At 37.7% G+C, this 21,538-nt stretch overlaps 1 long non-coding RNA gene across 1 annotated transcript; it reads right to left on the minus strand.

Annotated features, from left to right (window-relative positions):
• Nucleotides 1-313: 313 nt before the first annotated feature.
• LOC104215810 (uncharacterized) lies at nucleotides 314-3,468 on the minus strand. The gene is made up of 3 exons (XR_708315.2): nucleotides 2,919-3,468; nucleotides 1,447-2,066; nucleotides 314-591 (listed from the first exon to the last, which is right to left on the minus strand). It is a non-coding gene; the product is annotated as an uncharacterized lncRNA (long non-coding RNA).
• Nucleotides 3,469-21,538: the final 18,070 nt, after the last annotated feature.

The following is a 21,538-nucleotide window of genomic DNA, read 5'->3' on the forward strand; positions in this document are numbered from 1 at the left end:
TCGAAACATATTTCATCCTTTAATTGTGATAAAAATTTATTAATGAGTGGATTGAATATTATATATATTATATTTTTTATTCTAAGAAACTAATTAGTGAACTTCGTACAATCGTACATATTTACTAACAATCAGTTTATGGAGTTAAAAGTTTATTACTTTTCGTAAGTGCTTACTAGTCTATATTATTATAAAAGTACGAATGTTGAAAGCTAAATTGTCACGACCTTAAAATCGACCCGATCGTGATGACGTCTATCGTGGAACTAGGCTAGCCGACACAACTCCCGAATTAGCCATTATTCAATAAAAGATATTTTTATACCATTTATTAATAAATAATCTCATGATGTAAGTCTAACTGAACAGCGCGAAAATAATATACAAGCCCGACATCGGGGTGTCACTAGTCATGGGCATCTACGAAAAACTGAATACAACGAGAAGTCTGCAAAATATACTAAATATAGTCTAATGAAAACAAGAGGGAGAGAAGCTATGCTGCGAACGCCGGGCAGCTACCTTGCTAAACTCCGATGACTTTGCCTCTGAGCGATCAATACCTGCTACCGGGTTTAGAAATACCTGAATCTGCACACAAGGTGCAGGGAGTAATGTGAGTACTCCAACTCAGTAAGTAGTAAAAGTAAATAGTCTGAGCAGTAAGATATGTATTTCATTACACATATACAAGATACGAGTTGATAATGTGTATGTTGTGGAACTTAATTGTCCAACATTCCTTTTGATCGTACACATATATACAATTTGTCATCCTTTTTATCTTAAACACGAGACTAGGAAAAATAATAAGAGGGTGTTATATAATAATTTTTTCTTTTTGGCTTTGGAGTCATCAAGGTTTATGAATAGAAAAGTATAGGCTTAAAGTTTGGGTACTAAGGATATATTTCTTTTGGTGGGATTAACAAAAAGGCTCAAACGATCCAAAGATGGCCTAATTCATTTTCCAAAATCAGCACTTTTCTAGGATTTCACCTTGACAAACAATAGAGGCAAGTTCTAGTTATTGACTATATATCATGAGTTTCATGTCTTAATTATTTTCAAAAATTCAAAGTTTCATTGCAGTAGACTATTTACATTTGCAAAAGTAGTGGCAAAAGTTATAAGTTCTTAAAGCTCTTATGGATTTGAAACACTTCCAGAAGTGTTGTCAAAAATTTATTGAAGTCATTCATGTGCAAAATCTTCTAAAAGCAAATTTTTTCATATTTTTTAATTTCTTAAATGTTTATCAATTTTACTGCTAAAAAAGAGAAGAATCCCTTTAAGAGCAATTTACCAAAGTGCATATGAGTGTTAGCTATGCATCATTTTCATGACAAAGATAAGTATTTTGTAAAAAAAATCACATGAAAGTTAAGCATCTAAAAACACCAACATGCATAGATTTAAGATATATTTACAACCACTAAATCTTACCTACAAGAGTGCAAAAGTTCTTCCTTCAAAAACATAAAAACCATTAGTTCTATCCTTCATGGGCCATTAATATTTAATGCAAAAAATATTTCTTGTTAGATTGTCAACCAAGATCATCATAGCTTGTCAGTACAACAAAAGTACATAACCGAGACAACAAAAAAAAACTTCCAGTTAGATGCCTCCAAAGCAACCATAAGTTTTTTTTTCCACAAAATATAATAACCTTTATACAAAAACTTCAGCCACATCTTTGGAACCATGGAAAGATAGAGCAGAATACTTACCAACTCCCCGTCACTTAAATCGTTCATTGTACCAAATGAACACCCTCAATACTAAACCTGTTCCATCATGATGAAAGAAATCAAGATCCATATCAAAATTGTTTTTTCCATGTGTGGAGTAGCAACAGATGGTTCTTCATTGAAGAAATGGATAGGAATGCTAGAAGTAGCAATTTCACTGATTGTTGTTACATCTAAGAAAAATGCTCAATTGCTAAATGGCATGGGATCAAGTGGTGGTAGCGGCATTGAGTTTGAGAGTTGTGGAATTTGACACCAACTAGTACCTGCATCTGGAAAACTACTGCTGTCCGGACCTGTGAAAGAATGTGGCTGAAAATTTGGATTGTTAAAGCACTGGATAGCATTAAAAAATTGTACAGAAAATTCTCCATTGAGCACATAGTCGGGGACGTGTAAGAAACATAATTTTGTAGAGTCTGTCTAATTAAATTTTGACTATTTTTAGTATCTGCCAACTCTAACATAACACGTTCCATTTTCGCTCCCATCACTACTTGTGTTTTTGCAAAGATATCCTATTTTTGTTTTATTACAGCTTGTTCCTGTAATATCTGTTGAAGATACTCAAGAATATCTGTTGAAGTTGTGGAAGAGGAAGTACCCGAAGTTTCTGCCCGTTGTACCTCAATCACAGGTGGACTTGCAAGACAATAAGGCGGCATCAAGCTATTCAAAAAATTTTGTTCAACAACATATGTATTTTCCGTCATTCTCTAAATTGTCCATTGGTACGTCAAACATTCTCGCTAAACGAGTAATTGTAGATGAAAAATACAAAAGTTTACAATCCTTAAAATGGCACTTGATCATTCCATCACTGATTATTCTCCCAACATTGATTTGTCATTTTTTGCTGAATAGCATGTATTAAAATAACCCTTTTTCGATCATAATTTGATACATTAGCATAAGGGATAAGACGAGAACTTATAAATTTGCCCCAAGTGCGCGATGTTTCGATCATACAAGAACAAGCAATATGCAAAGGATTTTCTGATGTTCCTGCATTAATTTTTACGCCTTTTGGACAAATAACGTCTAGAGCTTCTTTCATAAAAGTGCCTTATTTTTCTTTCATTTTGACTCTAATATCTTCATCATCAACATCATTCAAGGAATACATATCGTTCAGTATTTTAGAGTCAAAATGAATAGTCTTACCTTTCACCTTTGATGTCCTATCTAGCTTGTTGAGGTTGGTATAAAATTCAAGGATAATTTCTCTAACATAATCTCCTGGACTTTTTACAAAGGAACACCAACCTAGAGATCTGATGGTCTCAAGAATTTCACGAGCCTTTTCTCCATCAGTTGGCAAAAACTCCATCTCGCATTCTTCAACCACAGTCCGATTTTTTTCAGAGATTATCCATAGTGCTGAATCAAGGTGCTGTTTTTTAGGGGCCCTTGAACTACATTCTAACAGGGGTCTCTTCAAGGAAGTCATTTATTTGCCTAAAGGGTTTGAGGAGTAGCATAAGATGGTAAAAAAGGGTGGTTCTATAAGAGAGAGTAAGAGAATAGAAAATGGAGGAAAAAAAAGAGAATACTTTTTACATTGTGACTAACGTAGCTAAAGAAATTAGAGGAGGGGGAGAAGAAAAGTACCTTCAGATGATGGCCATGGCTGAGATTGGTATGGGAGGATGGTGGCTTTGTGGTGGTGGTAGGTGAAGTGAAGTGGGTGGGGTAAAAAGGTTTAATCAGATGTGGGCCTAGAGACTTCTTACTCTTAAAACCTTATTTAATGCTATAATTATTTATTATTTTTCTTTTCTTTTTAAAATCAAAATGAGGCAAAACATGTCATGTTTCTGTTCTCTTGTTTGTTCTTAACAGGCCATGACATGTTATGGCTCAAAATATCTTCTCTTTTTTTTTTAATTGGAAAAACATATACTAAGATTAAAATACTTATGTAGAGTAGTAAACCTATACATATTTTCTACGTCACTCTAATAGTAGTACATAAATTCTATTTCTTTTAACAAAGTTAAAAAGTAAAAGACTTACTACTAATAGCTAATAATAACTCTCTACATATTAATTTTGAAGTAACATATATATACACATATATACCCAATACTAGAAAGATTAGAGTATCTAATTTATTTATTTATTTTATTATTTTTACTCATAGTAATAAAAGTACTACTAATATTAACAAACAAAAAGAAAATATAGTTCTGAGTCTAATGTCGTTAGCTCGACTTAGAATTTTTTTCTTAAGCAAAAAGAATTGTCGAAGCCTGTTTCTCAAACATTTTGGTGACATAAGGTTTCAATCGATGTCCATTTACATTGAACTTTTCTCCACCATCTATGTGTTATATTTCAATTGCACCATAAGGAGTAATATTTGTAACATTGTAGGGACCTGTCCATCTAGATTTTAATTTTCCTGAAAATAGCCCAAGTCGGCTATTGTAAAGAAGTACAAGATCTCCACTTTTGAAGTTTTTTTGTCTAATCAAATTTTCATGCCACTTCTTTGTTTTTTCCTTGAAAATTTTGGCATTTTCATAAGCTTCTAACCTCAATTCTTCTAACTCATTAACTTGAAAAAATCTATTTTTTCCAGCAGAGGTTAATTCAAGATTCAGTGCTTTTAATGCCCAAAACGATTTATGTTCTAATTCAGCAGGCAAGTGACATGCTTTTCCAAAGACTAATCTATATGGGGATGTTCCAATTGGCGTTTTGAATGTCGTTCGGTATGCCCATAATGTATCATCTAATTTTAACTTTTCTTGAAATTCCAACCGTTTTTTCAAGAGTTCTTTTTAACTCGCAGTTGGAAACCTCAACTTGTCCTTGTGTTTCGGCATGATATGGTGTTCCTGTTTTATGAGTCACACCATATTTTGACAGCAAAGCAGAAAATTGTCTATTCATGAATGAGTCCCTTAGTCACTAATGATGACTCGTGATGTGCCAAATCTGGTAAAAATATTTTTTCTTAAAAAATTACACACCATATGAGCATCATTCTTCCTTGTGGGGATGGCTTCAACCCATCTTGACACATAATCCACGACCACAAGGATATATTCAAAAGAGTTAGAGGAAGGAAAAGGACCTGTGACGACCCGACCCATCGTCATGTGAGTTACCGCCCCGTTTCCCCCATTTTATGCTTCTTCATGTTTCGTTGTCGGTATTCGGTGTGTTAGAGTTAAATCGGATTGGTTTTGATAGGAAATGAGACACTTAGTCTCTTTAAGGAAGGCTTGTTTTGGAAAAGTCAACCGGGTGTTGACTATTGAGTTAGAGATCTCGGATGTGACTTACGGTGATTCGGTTAGATTCAGGGGATGATATGTGGCTTAGGAGTGTGATCGGAATTGATTTTGGAGGTCCGAAGTAGAATTAGACTTGAATTGGCGAAGTTAGTATTTTGGCGAATTCCGGTTGATAGGTAAGATTTTGATCTGAGAGTCGTAATGGAATTCTGAGAGTTGCAGTGGCTTCGTTAGGTGATTTTGGATGTGTGTGCAAAATTTCAGATCATTCGGTGGTGTTTTGGTTGAGTTTTTGATCAAATGCGTGTTTTAGAAGTTTAAAAAGAACATAGGCTTGAATTCGGTGTAATTCGATGATTTTAGTGTTAGTCGAGGTGTTGTGATGATTGGAGCAAGTATGGATGATGTTTTAAGATATGATGGTGCGTTTGGTTGAGGTCCCGGGGGCCTCGGGGCGATTTCGGATGGTTAACGAGAAGTTTGGAGTTGTAAAATGCAGCAGAAAAATTGCAGAGTATTTCTGTTCTATGCGATCGCAGAGGGTGTCATGCGATCGCATAGAAGGAATTCGAGGGGCTGTTTGGTTGTGCTATGCGATCGCGGTGGAAGGTATGCGATCGCACAGGGTAAAGACCTTGTGCAATGCGATCGCAGAGAGGCCTATGCGATCGCATAGGGCTAAATCTGGGGGGCAGAATATTTGTGCTATGCGATCATATGGACTCTAATGCAATCGCATAGAAGGAGCTACAGTGATCTGGGCAGAATGTTAAAATATTTCATCCGCGAACCCAACCCATTTTCCTCCATTTTTGAGCAACCTTGAGAGCTTTTGAATGGGAATTTAAGGGGTTTTGACGGGAAGTGATTGGAGGTAAGTCCTATGAACTACATACATGATTATATTGTGAAATCATCTTCGAAATTCATGAAAATATAGCTAAATTGTAAGAAATTAGGGCTTGAAATTGAAATTCTAAATTTGGCATTTGAGAGGTCATTTGTAGTCCGATTTGAGAGATTTTTGTACGTATAGACTCGTGGCGAGATAAGGAACCCGATGACATAAAAATTTCTGAGTTTCGAGACGTGGGCCCGGGGCTCGGGTTTTTGCCAACTTCGTGATTCTTGATATTTTTCGATTGTTTTCGATTGGGTATTGTTCCCTTAGCATATTGTGATGTATTCGCTCTGATTTTGGTTAGATTCGACGTGCGTGGAGGCCGATTTGAGAGGCAAAGGTGACGCGAGCTAGAGAGTTAGCCAGTTCGAGGTGAGTAATGGTTATAAATGATGTTCTGAGAGTTTGAAACCCCGAATTTGCACAACGTGGTGCTATGTTGAGATGAGACACACGCTGTATGATGAGCGTGGGGTCTGTTACTACTGGGGGTTTGGACTCGATCCATCCCGTTTGATGACTCTACTGTACTTTTGACTGAGACTCAATTAATATCATTATATTATGGGCTAGTTGCCATGTTTGGGGCCATGTGCCGATCTGTAGAACCCTTAGGGGGCATTTGTATTGGTTGACCTCACTTTTCTGGTCGAAATCATACCCTCAGTCATGTTCTTAACTGATAAACATAATATGAACCAGCTTAGAAATTGTTAAATCCTAATGAGAGTAACGTGTGGGTTGAGAACCCCGTCTTATCTTAGTGTGCCCGAGAGGCCAAGTCTATATGGACTGAGAGGGGTCGAGAACCCCATTGTGAGGGTATTTGATATGCTATGGATCGGGCTGCACGCCGCAGCAGTATATATATTATATGGATCGGACTGCATGGCGCAGTAGTATATTATATGGGTCGGACTGCACGCCGCAGTAGTTTAGCGCTTGGGCTGAAGGAGCCCCTCCGGAGTCTGCACACCCCCAGTGAGCGCAGTCGACTATTCTTGGATCGGGCTGCACGCCGCAGTAGTGTATATATATATATGGATCGGGCTGCACGCTGCAGCAATATATATATTTATGCGGATCGGGCTGCACGCCGCAGTAGTATATATATATATATATATGGATCGGGCTGCGCGCCGCAGCAGTATACTATGTGGATCGGGCTGCACGCCGCACAGTACAAATATGAATTCGGTCATCGTGAGGAGTAAATGAAATGAATACTGTGAGCACCTAATTTTTGATAATATTTAATTTTTTATCACTTCTTCTATGTAAATATTTTAGGGGTTTTAACCTACAATTTTTAGCTTTGTTACACTTTTTATTATAGGGTAAAAAAAATACAAAATTTAAAAGGTGAATTATTACTATTAATATTATTTTATTTTTATTTTTATTTTAAAATAATAAAAAAATTCCGAAAAAATATTAATTTTTTTTTTAATTTTCAGGAGTGCTTTAAAAATAAGAAAAAGGGAAGTATTGAATAAAAAATAAATAAAAGTAAAAGTAGGTGAAATTCTCTTTTAAAAAGAAAAAGAAAGTAGAAAATTAAAAAAATAAAAGTAAAGTTTTGTGAATTTTTTTTAAAAAAAGTAAAAGAAAGTTGGAATTAAAAAACAAATATAAAGGTATCTGAAAATTAAAAAAATTTAAAGTAAAATAAAGTAGCATTTTTAAGAGAAAAGCAAAAGAAAGTGGATTGTTTTTTTAAGAAAAGTTAAATAAAGTTGAATTCTCTTTTAAAAAGTAAAAAAAGTGGGATTTTAAATAAGATAAAGTAATTAAAGTTGGAATTTAAAAAATAAAAGTAAAGAAAGGTGGGATTTCTTTTTATAAATAAATAAATAAAAGCAATTTGTAAGTGGCATTTCTTTTAATTAAAAAATAATAAAATATTTTTTAACAAAAATTTGAAAAATCTTGAAAATTTTGCTATAAATAGAAGAGAAAATTTGAGAAGAAATAAAAAAAAAAAGGGGGCGGAGAGAGCGGTATACACCTGATATACACTCTGGATACATTGGATATACAGGGGCAGAATTCATATTGGAGAGAGTAAAAAAGATAGAACCAAATTTTCTGAAATATTGAGAGCGGAAGAACACCAGAGAGAGTTCAAAGCTAGAAAGAGAAAACAAAGAGAGATTTCCGGACTATTTTTCTTCTCCATTTTTACTGGTTTTCTCCGTGTTGCTGGGATTTCTGGATTGAGGTGTTGAAGCTACTGTGTTGGGCTTTCTGCTGCTTGCTGATTGCTTACCCCATTTTTCTGTTCTACATACCAGGTATATGTCCTGAAATTCGATGTATGTAAATATCCAGTTGAAAATGAATGAAGTGAAGGCCTATTGTTGTTGAAGTGGAGGCCTATTGTTGATTTACTGCTTTCATTATACTGTAATAACCGTACTGATGGACTGTTAATTATAAGTTTGTGCATTTGAACCGTTAAGTGTGTGTTAGATATTTAGAAATGCATATGAGTTTAGTTGAGTATTCGTTGTAATAATTCCATGCTGGACTAACAGAATAGTTTCTATTAGTTTAGTTAATTTCCGGTTTTCCTAGATCTGTATAAATGGTATTTTCAAGCTGTGATTAATTAGGCTGTAGACTGTTAAAGTAGTGTGATACTTCTTCTGATCATGGGAGCTTTATATTTAGTAGTGATGATGTGAGTTAATCTATAATTCTGAGTTTGAGTGGTTGTGTGTGGGTTCGAAATCAGAAAGTTAAAAGTAGATATGAGATATGTAATTCGTAAGGTTAATTTAGGCAATCCATTTTCGTCCAACATCCTTAATTCTCGAGTTTCAATTCTCATATGTGGTCACGTTAGTGTTTAATCAAAGTTCATGAGTCAGCATTTTAATAAAAATGAGTCATGTAGGGAATTTGAAATTTGAACTAGTGTGCACCATGTTTGAAATTGTGATCATAGGCAGTTTACGTGGGTCATGAAATCTGAAATCAGTTGCTTTCCAACTCATATTTAATGTTGCATTGAATTTATTTTACTGGCTAGTTAATTTTAGTAGTAGATTCATCAAATTTATGTTCTTAATTAAATTGAAATTCCATTTAGTGTAAAAGACAGGGCTTAACAGGCTAGTCCTTAAACGTTTGGGCCTCAGGATAATTGATGCACGGCCCAGGCCAGTTTTGGACCCTTTCTCATTTAGGCCTGGGCCAAGGTCTGTTTTGGTTGATTTTATTGTGTATATCTGGTTTTAAATTCCCTCAGTTGGGCTCACATCGGAGCCCAATGGTCGGATGTTGGTGCAAAAATATTACTTAGTTTGCATCAGTTCAGTAACAAATTAATTAGAGCCTTTCTTTTATTTTAGAGACAAATTAAGTAGAAAACTATAGATTGCTCTAGGCTTGCACTTTAAAATAATAAAACGGGATGAGCCTCGCTAAACAAAACACATAAATTGCGGGGCCCTCGATAATTGTATGTATTAAATACTTAGATTTCAGGACGGACCGTTTAGCGAATTTCACGGCCTTCCCCAAAATAATAACGCGTTAGTCTCTTTAGGCGCGTATTTTAATAACATTACCTCCCTAAATTTGGGTGCGCCTTTATGTGACCCAAATCCAAATTCCAACGATGTTAAAGTATGTCCAAAAATCACGGGTGCATTTATGTGACGTGGTTCAAGACTTGTTTTAATGACGTTGCAATTTTCTTTAAAAATGAATAAAAGCGGTTAAGGTTAAAATTTGCACATAGGTTCATAATTGTTAAAATCAGATAATTTAAGCCAAATATAACAGTTGAGTGACCGTGCTAGAACCACGGAATTCGGGAATGCCTAACACCTTCTCCCGGGTTAACAGAATTCCTTACTCAGATTTCTGGTTCGCGGACTGTAATACAGAGTCAATCTTTTCCTAGATTCGGGATTCAACCGGTGACTTGGGACACCATAAATCTCCCAAGTGGCGACTCTAAATTTTTAATAATAAATCTTGTTTCGATTGTCCTTTAATTAGAAATACTCCCTTATGCCTTTGCGGGTGTAGGTAAAAAAGAGGTGTGACAGCTCTGGCGACTCTACTGGGGATAAGAACCCAGAATTTTTGGTTCAGGGTTCAGAATTCGAGCTTATAATAATTGTTATATCTGGCTTTGTTTATTATCTGATTTTATTACATGTTTGGGCCTAATGTGCTAAATGTTGCTTTTATCGCTTTGATATTATCTGAACTATCTATATAAACTACTACGAAATCCCTCTCTTCTCTCTCTTGAGGAGCGCACGTTGGTCGTGACTTCTTTCTGTTAGTGTCCTATTCCAGATAGAACGAGGTTCAGACAAGTTGCAAAATCGGATGATCTTTTGGTTACCGGTATGCAGCCCCCCCTCGGCTCGAGTTGTCCGCTCGGGTAAGCCAGGTCTAGAACAAATAAACCTAGGTTTTAAACCTAGTATAACAAGACCTCATGCCGGATCCCTAGTAGGAGCGCTTGCTTGCATCATGTGCATTTTGACTTTGGGGACTCAACACAGGGGTTGGGTCCGTCTAGGACAGGTGCACCCGAAATAACAGACCATCTTGATGCATCCTATGTGCTACATGTTGCATTTATTCAAGGGTAAAAAGGTCATTTGGCGGACCAATGATAGTTGAGGGCAGATGAAAAAGAAAAAAAAGGAAAAAAAAGAGAAAAAAGAGGCTGAAGTATGAGGACGAAGCGAGTAGGGCCCAATTATATTTTTGTTACATTTTATTAAGGAAAAAAAAGAGCATGGAAACTTCAAAAGATTTTGTACTTTTTATCATTTTTCAAAAAAAAAAAAAAGATTTTCCATGTTTCATCATTTTTCAAGAAAAGGCAAAAAAATAATAATAATTTATTTTCCCTAAATTAGTTATTTTTTTAATTCTTGCCCGTATCCAATCTGCCTGAACTACGCAAACCTGATTCTCGTTTTTCAGGGCGTGATACGTAGGCAACCCACATAGGGTCCGGTATTCCTAGTAAATATTATGTTCTTGGCTTTGCGGGGTCCTAGCCAAATTTTGCACTTCTAGCCACCTTTTGGCCAAATAAGCCATTTTGCAAAAATCGCTTCAATCATGTCTTGCAAGTGTCCAGTAAGGAGTATTATTGTCTCACATAGTGTTGGTTTAAAATTTTCTCATAAAGGTGTGAATTTATTTACCGGAGTTTGAGGATGACAGACACCCCGTGACGATCCAGGCAAGATCGCTCAATCAGGAGTTGCTTAAGGAAATTTGTTTTATTTTTATGTTTTGAGTCCGTTCTTCATTTTATGTCGTCTTTTACTTCTAGTTTTGTACAGTAATGTCAAGTCTTTTGTTATTGTATTTTCTTCTTTATATTTGAAAAAATGTGTTGTACCTCAAAAATCCAAAAAAAGAGATATTGCATTTTATATTTCCGTTATAAGTTTTCTTTAGATTACTAATTCTAGAAATAAAAAAAAAAAGAAAAATTTTTGAGGTTGTTTTTCCTTTAGGCAATAAATATCTAGGACTTAAAATGAATTGTTTTTATGTTTCCTTTAAGTATAGTAGGATCAAAATTCAAAAAAAAAAGGAGAGAATTTTCTTTTAGTATTTCTTTAAAAGCTTTATTTAAGGTGTTAATTCAAAATCCAAAAAGATTTTCTTTTGAGAAGTTTCTTTGGGAAATTAGTGAAAAATGAAAAAAAATTCTTTTCATTAGAACTTTAGGATATTGTACATAGAAGAAAAAAAAGACAACATACTTTATCTTTGATTTATTTTCAGAGTTTCTCTTTTAGGCAATCCAAATTGAAACCCAAAAATATTTTTTTGCTTGTTTCAAAATCTTGCGTCAAGATATCAAATGAAAATTCAAAATAATTTTCTGTGGTTTATTCTTTAGATTTTCTTCCAAAAAAAAATTAAATTTTTTTTTCTCTTCTAGGATATTTCCTTAAATAGAATATTTGTTTCAAAAGGATAAAAAAAAAATATGCCCGTTAAGCTTGAGTTTAGAATAGGTCTTAGAACGTTAAGTCTAGAAATTCAAAAAAAAAGAAGAGGATTTGCTAGTTTTATTTATCTTTTCTCATCACAGTAGTTGTGGAGGTAAAAAAAAAAGGAGAATGTCAGTTTGTTTACTTTATTCCCGTTCTTCCAGAACTACGCAAAGATCTGATTCATGCGGCGTCATGATACGTAGGCAACATACATAGGGTTCGATCGAATCATTTTATTTTTTTTAAAAGAAAAAAAAAGAAGGAAAAAAAGGGGAAAAAGAAAAGAAAAAAAAGGTGAAATTATGGTACGTGAGAAATGAGAGGAAAGAAAAGAGTGATAATTAGAAAAAAAAAGAGGAAGGAAAATGATCAAGCAAGTGCTAGAAAAGCAAAGAAAAGGAAGGTTGAAATGAACAAATTAGGATGATGCCAAGTGACCTTATGACCCTCGAAGTCATTCTAGAACCGTTAATAGTGGCTAGGTGCATTGCACGCAATGTGATATTTTTGTTGTTAAATGCCCTAACGCTAACGTGATGGCCTCATTTTGTTATATTCATAGCAGAAGGGTGGTTGGTTTGTTGTTTTTAAAGTAGTAACTTTTCTCTACAACACAAAGTCAAAAGGCAATGGCAGACAACAACAGAACTGAGTTGGTTGATACCGGTGCCCGAAAGCAGTTGGTTGAACAGGACAATGGGTTGGTTGAAGAGGTAGAGATGTTAAGACAACACATGGCGGACATGTATCAGGCTTGGATGACTGGGAAGGCACCACCCCCGCCACCACCTAGCTTCCTAGATGCTGCCCTTACCCAAACTCCGGACACAATGCCAGATGATCCTCCATACTCTCCAGATCTACCCGCTTATCACAACTTTCCCAACCACCCTAGTAGCTCCATCACTCGTCCTCCAACTATCTTTTTCCAAAAGTGCCCTCCTGTCATATCCACTATTCCCAACAATGAATATCTACTCAAAGCTCATGACCAAAACTACCCCGTAGAGGTTGCCTACAAGGTTCCTGACTCATACAAGAAGAGCCCTCGGGATAAGCTTCATGTTGAAAATGAAAGGTTCACAGGAAGATAAGGGAAAGAAGGGATGCCCAGGAGGCTGAAAGACATAGAAAAATCCTTGAAGAACAAACAAGGAAGGGAAGACCAGGGTAGCATGACTTACAAAGAACTGTCTGTGTCCCCTGATGTTCGCCTACCCGCGGGGTTAAAAGTGCCAAAATTTAACTTGTATGATGGGTGTGGAGATCCGGTAGCCCACCTGAGGGTCTATTGCAGTAAAATGAGAAGCGTTGGAGAGAAAGATGTCCTGATGAGGGCATATTTCAGTAAGAGCCTAACTGGGGCAGCTTTGGACTGACATATTCGTCAAGATGTTGGCAAGTGACCTACATTGGGAGACATGGCTCAAGATTTTGTTCGATACTTTCAGTACAGATCAGGCGTTACCCCAGATCGCTCCTCCCTATCTAGAATGGAAAAGAAGTCGGAGGAAAGCTTTAGAGAGTTTGGGCTCAGATGGAGGGAACAGGCTTCTCGAGTCAATACCCCGATTGGTGAAGAAGAAATGGTTGAGCTTTTCCTTCGAGCCCAAGGGCCCACCTACTTCAGTCATTTGATCCCGGCCTTGGGAAAGCCTTTCAAAGATGTGTTAAAAATGGGGGAGCTAGTAGAAGAGGGAATCAAGTCAGGCAAAATCATGAGTTGTTCGAAAGACATTCAGAACATCCCAGTAAGCTTGGGTGGAAGAAAGAAAAATAGAAAAGATGATCCGATGAGCTTTCCTGATCAACACTTCCAGCCTCGACATCGTCCCCATGGATATCCTGATGCACCTGGTGATCATCCCCAATGCCATTTCTCTCCACGGAACTCCCAAAATTGTATATCACTCTCTCAGTACCCAGCTCCACAAAATGCCTATCCACCCCCACGAGCCTATAGAAAACCCCCTGTATCAGGTTTCCGGCCCAATCAAGCATTTAAGAATGAGAGGTTGCTGAAAAAAAGAAAAGGCTTTCACCCCATTGGGAGTGTCATATGCCAGTTTGTTCCAAAAGTTGAAGCAATTGGACATGTTGAAGTCGATCCAGATAAAAATGCCAAACCCTCTTCCAAAGAAATTTGATTTTTCTCAAAGGTGTGCATATTGCTCAGATGCCCCGAGGCATGACATAGAGAAGTGTTGGAATCTGAAGAAAGCAATTCAGAAGCTTATTGATGCAGGCGACATTGTTGTGCAAAATTCAGATGCAGCAGACACTAGCCAAAGTCCATCGCCTATGCATAATGAGACGCATATGATGGGTATGATTTATTTTGAAAAGGAATATGAGAATTCTTCTGAGAACCTCTGAGGTCCACATGCTACAAAGCTTTCAGCGCTATTAGAGGTTGATCCTAAGAAAGAGCAGGCAAAGGGAACCCAAAAGAAATTTGCTAAGAACAATGTGATGGAGACTTGTGAAGGTCCTAGTATTGTTGATGCAGAAGTCAGTGGCTAAGATGTTGAGTATGGTGATTGGAAAGACTCTCTTTTCTTGGTTAGCCAGGGACGAGTTTGGTGGTTTATTTTGTTGTCATTTCTGTTGTCTGGATTATTCCAAGGGTTGTAATCCGGATATGGTCTTGTGACTCAAACCCTTCTATCCTTTTATTTTTGCCTGGTTTGTTTAGTCGTAGTAACTCCTTTAGTGCTGTCTAGGTTGTTCCAGGTTTGTAACCCCAGTTTAGTGCTTGTTTTGTTGTTCAAAAGCCTTCACCATCTATCTAATGCAAGTTTCCGTTTTTTGTTATTTATGGTCATTTTGTTTAGTTCTCTTTTCTTTTTACAGTTCTTTCCCTATTGACTCTAGTGACATGACATGCATGCGTAATTCTCAGCCGGGTCTTAAAAAAAAAGTCAATTTAGTCATGAAGCAATGAAACAATTTTATAGATGATAAGGCCATTTGAGGAAAATAAGTAAAGGCATTTTGAGATCATTTCAAGCCCGAATTGCGTGAAACTGGGGCAGATAGAACATAGAGAAACCATATTGAAATGCATCATGCCGCATCAGGTTGAAGCCAACGACAAGTTTGCCCCAAATTGATAGGGGTCGTTCATGGTAATGAGAGTGAGGGTGTTGTACAATGGTGCTTTGTAGTTAACAAATGTAGAAAGCGAATGCGTGGATATGGTTATCAAGTCTGGTACAATCAAAAGATGTTACGAATGTTTTCCTTGGTTTGTTTAATTGTGTTGTTTGTACTTGGCATGTTTTGAAGGTTGAAATGACGAAGGCATTTTGTTATGCTATCTAAACACTTTATCCCTCGTCACCCCTTTTGAGCCTTATTTATTTTCTTTCATACCCCTCTTTTGGAATCAGTAGCAAATATCACAAACATAAGCATGAAAGATAAGAAAGGGAAGAAAGAAAAAGAGAAAGAAAAGGAAAGAGAAAGAAAGAAAGAAAAAGAAAAAAAAAGAAAAAAGAAGAAAAGAGAAAAGAAGAAGAAAAATAATAAAAAGAAAAAGAGAAAAAAAGAGAGAAGAAAGAGAAAAGGAAAAAAAACAACAACAAAATTTCTATGACATGAACTACGTTCGACCTGATTCCTTTTAAGGATACGTAGGCAGCCTCACGGTTCGGTCCCATCAAAATAAAAATCCAAAAGTCCCCAAGCAAAGAAACTGGGGCAGAAGTTGTGTTTGCTGTAAGAAATCTGATTCCAAAAGTTGTAATTTTAAACCCATGTCGAACTGTTTTGAGTATTTGATACCCTTTATTTCTAATCCCATCCAAAAGCCCACATTACGGTCCAAAGAAAAACCTTCCGATCAGTCTTCGAGAAATGCCAGGTCAAGCAATGAGAGGTAATGCATATCAGGGGCAACACTTTGGTCCAAGCAGAAAAATGTTAAAATTGAGAGAGTCTTATTGGTGAAAACCTTCACGGGCACCGTAAGGCGATGAGAGCTGAGAGAAATAATAAAAATGAGAGAGTCTTAGTGGTGAAAATCCTCGCGGGAACCGTAAGGCGACAGTAAGTTGAGAGAAAGAACAAAATAAGAGAGGCTTGATGGTGAAAACTCTTCGGGCATTACAAGTCGAATAAGGATTGTAAATCAGATTGGATAATCGGAGCATTGAAGCCCAGTTTCACGGCTTAGAGGGTACAACAATAGTTGAACATCAGACTTGCTTGACAGAATAGGCCACAGGTGCATGTCATGGTCGTTGAGTTGGTATCCAATCTGATAGGTTTCTCATTTGTAGTTTTCTTGTTAGGAATCATCTCTTTCCCTTGTCCTTTACTCTGTTTCTTTTGTCGTGTTTACTTCCTTTTTTTGAGTCTGTTTGGTCCAAACAAGTGAGAAATAACTTCAAAATTTGCCACCAACTTTCCAAGTGCACAAAATGATATCTGGCTAGCACATCAAAGCATCATAAGTCAGTAAAGAACAACAAGCGCACTGAACTGGTAACAATCAACTTGCTTTGGGATCCTTGTGAAATACAAAGCTTTGGTACATATCAATCCATAGACAATGCAACAAATAGAGGGTGTTAGGTGAACGGATCAAATGTATCTTCTGTGTTAAGATTGACAAAAGTGGTTAACTAGTGGCAATCGAGGTTTTCCAAGCAGAAATCAAAGTTATCATGGCAAGCGAGGGAGCAGTAGACCTCAAGGCCAGGGCCAGTGGTTTAAGTCAAGGAAGAACAACATATACACTGAGTTGGTAAGAATCAACATTCGTTGGGATCCATGTGAAATACAAGGGAAAAAAAAAGAAAGGTGGTAAACCAGTGACAAACAAGATCTTCCATGCAGAAATCAAAGCTATCATGGCAAGCAATGGAGCAATAGACCTCAAGACCAAGGCCAGTGATTTAAATCGGGAAAGAACAATGTGTGCATTGAAGTTGGTAATAATCAATATACCGTGGGGATCATGTGAAACACAAAGGTTTGGTAGATGCAGGTTCATGAGCAATGCAACAGATAGAAGGTATTGGGTCTGAACGGATCAGAGGTATTTTTTGTGATAAGGGTGACAGAGAAAGTGGTCAGTCAATAAATAGGCAAGGTCTTTCAAGTTGAAACCAAAGTTATCATGGGAAGTGAAGGAGAAATCGCCTTCAAAGTCAATGCCACAAAGCAACCACCATATTTATAAACTCACACTTGAAACAGGGACAAATATTGTGTCCAAATCAAAGCTTGGAAGATTGAATTTTTTTCAAATGTCATATCCAAATTTTGTCAGCACAAAGGCGGTTTGAGAAGGGGAAATGAAAATTTGTTCGATCTGTAGGAACCCTCCATGAGGAAAAGCATGGTTCAGAGGCAAGGAATTTTGTTCGTCATGCAGAGATCCTCCAGAAAGAAAGCATGGTTCAGGTAAGTTCATTCTCGGCTCTTCAGGACCCTCCTGGATAATGGGATTTAGTTTTAAGTGTTCAGGACCCTCCTGGACAATGGGATTTAGTTCTAAGACCTTCATAGAAAATAAGATTTAGCGTAAGTTTTACCTTTAGGAAATATGATTTAGCTTTGAAGTTGTCACTCTTAAGGTGAGATTTAATTTGAAATTTTCAGGACCCTCCTGGAAAATGGGACTTAGTTTAAAATTCAAAACAATCATGAGTAATAACACCTAGCATAAATGTACCCCAAAAGAATATAAGTTGGTTTCAATTTTTTTTTCTGTAGATAGAATTTAGCTAGGAGTTATCAGGACTCTCCTAGAAAATCGGACCTAGTTTAAAAAAATGAAACAATCATAAATAGAAAAATCTAGCATAAATGTACCCCAAAGGAATATAAGTTGGTTTCAAAGATTGCATGTTTAAGATAGGATTCAATTAGGAGTTTTCAGGACCCTCCTGAATAATGGGACCTAGCTTTAAGATTTCCATTAGATAACAAGATTTAGCATAAGTTCTGTTGTAGGGTAATATAGTTTAGCCGTAAAATTGTCACTCTTAAGATAAGACTTGATTTTTGATTGTTAGGACCCTCCTGGATAATGAGACGTAGTTTAAAACTGGCTTGGATAACAAGATTTAGCCTAAGACATACCTTCAGTAGATATAATTCAGCTTTAAAATTGTCGTTTAATTAAAAGTTATCAGGACCCTCCTGGATAATGGGGGATAGTTTAAGACCGACCCATTTAGATAACAAGATTTAGCAGAAGTAACACCTTTAGAAGATATAACTTAGATTTAAAATTGTCATTTAGTTAAGAGTTGCCAGGACCCTCCTGGATAATGGGGAGTAGTTTAAGACCCTCTTAGATAACAAGATTTAGCGGAAGTCATACCTTTAAAAGATATAGCTTAGATTTAAAATTGTCGTTTAGTAAGAGTTGTCCGGACCCCCCTAGATAATGGGACATAGCTTTCAAATTCTTAGTAATATTTGGTAATATGATTCAGTTTGACACTTATATATGCGCCCAGCTACCAAACTAGGGCATAAAATTTTCTTTGTTTTGTCTATTTTTGTTGAAATCAGGGACCCGCTTGGAGAACAGGGAGAAGCAAGTCAATTTTCAGCAAACAGGCGCCCACCTAGAGAGTAAGGGAATACAATTCAAGTTTAAGCAATCAGGCGCCCACCTGGAGAGCAAGGGAATACAATTCAAGTTTCATCAATCAGACGCCCACCTAGAGAGCAAGGGAATACAATTCAAGTTTCAGCAATCAGGCGCCCACCTGGTGAGCAAGGGAGTACAGTTCAAGTTTCAGCTTTCAAGTTCTTATTGATATTTGGTAACATCATTCAGTTTACACTCACATATGTGCCCAGCTACCAAACTGGGGCAGAAATTTTTCTTTGTTTTTGTCTATTTTGTTGAAATCAGGCGCCCACCTGGAGAGCAAGAGAATACATTCAACTTCAGCAATCAGGCACCCGCCTGGAGAGCAAGGGAATACATTCAAATTTAGCAATCAGGCGCCCACCTAGAGAGCAAGGGAATACATTCAAGTTCAGCAGTCATGAGCCCACCTGGAGAGCAAGGGAATACAATTCAAATTTCAAGTAGTCAGGAGCCCGCCTGGAGAACAAAGGGAAGAAGCAATTCAAAATTCAAATAATCAGGAGCCCACATGGAGAACAGAGGAAAGGAAACAATAGTCAAAGGAAGACATTTAAAGGGTCAGCAATCAGGTGCCCGCCTGGACAAGAAGGGAAAGCATTTCAAAGAATACCATTCAAGTCAGCCACAAAAGAACTTATGAGGAAGATACAAGTCAACGAGGCAACGTCAGTCAGAAAATCAAGTTGGAAATAAATCTTTGTAAAACATAGATTATAGCTTAGTCTAGCTTCTTCATTTTTGTCATGGTGCAATAAGGAGGTCAGTAAGCAGTATCAGCAGCAGCAGCAGTAACAGTGAAACCACAGCTCATGGTAGTCCCAGCTACCAAAACTTCTTGACCTACACGCAACCTGATTCCCCTATAACCCGGGATATGTAGGCTGTCCAAAACCAAGACTCAGTTGCACCCTTTCTCTTTTCTCTTATCCTTATTTCTTCCCTTTTGAATAAAAATATGTTAAAAAATTAGTCACATGGCTCACCTTATCTTTGCTTGAAAACTCTTCATGTTTCCAAACAAAGAGGGGCAACTGTGAGCACCTAATTTTTGATAATATTTAATTTTTTATCACTTCTTCTAAGGTGAGAGAGAGGACAGCTCGGGATCTGGACCAAGTGAGGTGCATAAAAGATGATGACGACAAAGTTTTGTTGGGGGATGACCAGATTAAGAGGAGATGGCAGACCTACTTTCATAAACTTCTAAATGAGGAAGGGGATCAGGATATTGTACTAGGAGAATTGAGGAATGCTGACAGCCCCCATAAACTAAGTGATTGTAGGGACATTGAGGTCGATGAGGTCATGGAGGCAATGCGTAAGATGAGAAGGGGCAGAGCTACCGGACCAGATGAAATTCCGGTTGAGCTTTGGAGGTGTGTGGGTAGAGCAGGCTTGGAATGGCTTACTAAGTTGCTTAATGTTATATCCAAGACTAATAGGATGCCCGAAGAGTGGAGGTGGAGTACAATGGTCCCGTTGTATAAGAACAAAGGCGATATCCAGATCTGTAACAACTATAGGGGTATTAAATTACTAAGTCATACCATGAAAGTCTGGGAGAGAGTGGTAGAAATGAGAGTGCGAAGGACGGTGTCTATTTCAGACAACCAGTTCGGGTTCATGCCGGGGCGATCTACCACAGAAGCTATCCACCTTATTAGGAGGATGGTGGAACAATACAGGGATAAGAAGAAGGATCTCCACATGGTGTTTATCGATCTAGAGAAAGCGTACGACAGGGTTCCTAGGGAGGTCTTATGGAGATGCTTAGAGGCTAAAGGGGTCCCGGTTGCCTACATTAGGGCGATTAAGGACATGTATGATGGAGCTAAGACTCGGGTTAGGACAGCAGGAGGCGATTCCGATTATTTTCCGGTTATTACGGGGTTGCACCAAGGGTCTGCGTTCAGCCCTTTCCTATTTGCCCTGGTGATGGATGCTATAACGCATCATATTCAAGGGGAGGTGCCATGGTGCATGCTATTTGCTGATGACATAGTCCTAATCGACGAGACACGACGCGGCGTCAGCGAGAGGTTAGAGGTTTGGAGACATACCCTTGAGTCCAAAGGTTTCAGGTTGAGCAGGACGAAGACGGAATACCTTGAGTGCAAATTTGGGGCAGAGCCGACGGAAGCGGGAGTGGAAGTGAGGCTTGATTCTCAAGTCATCCCTAAGAGGGGTAGTTTCAAGTACCTGGGGTCGTTTATTCAGGGGTCCGGGGAGATCGACGAGGATGTCACACACCGTATAGGGGTGGGGTGGATGAAATGGAGGTTAGCGACGGGAGTCCTGTGTGACAAGAAAGTGCCACTGTTACTGAAAGGTAAATTTTATAGGGCAGTGGTTAGGCCTGCTATGTTGTATGGGACCGAGTGTTGGCCGGTGAAGATCTCACACATCCAGAGGATGAAAGTTGCAGAGATGAGGATGTTGAGGTGGATGTGCGGGCATACAAGGAAGGATAAGATTAGAAATGAAGATATTCGAGAGAAGGTGGGTGTGGCCCCCATGGAGGACAAGATGCGGGAAGCAAGACTCAGATGGTTCGGGCACATTCAGAGGAGGAACACTGATGCACCGGTGAGAAGGTGTGAACGACTGGCTGTGATGGGTACGAGGAGAGGTAGAGGGAGACCTAAGAAGTATTGGGGAGAGGTGATCAGGCAGGATATGACGCGACTTAGGGTTACTGAGGACATGGCCCTAAACAGGGAATTATGGAGATCGAGCATTAAGGTTGTAGGTTAGGGGAAATTGTGATTTCTTTTTTTACAGCGCACTAGAGTGAGACTAGCCAGTTAGGAATTAGTCTTAGGATGCTATTGATCAGCTACTGATGATGGGCTTTATCTGCTGTTTATTAGTATACCTTACATCTTCCTCGTATTTCCTATATCTCTTATATTGCTGTTATTTTGTTATTTTATGGTATTTATGTTATGTTATGGATTTTATGGTATTTTATGTTATTTTATTATGAGTCTATTGATAGTACTAATATAGTGTCTCTTGTTGCCTTC

Source organism: Nicotiana sylvestris, chromosome 4 (assembly GCF_000393655.2).
Source record: "Nicotiana sylvestris chromosome 4, ASM39365v2, whole genome shotgun sequence".
Lineage (NCBI taxonomy): Eukaryota > Viridiplantae > Streptophyta > Magnoliopsida > Solanales > Solanaceae > Nicotiana > Nicotiana sylvestris.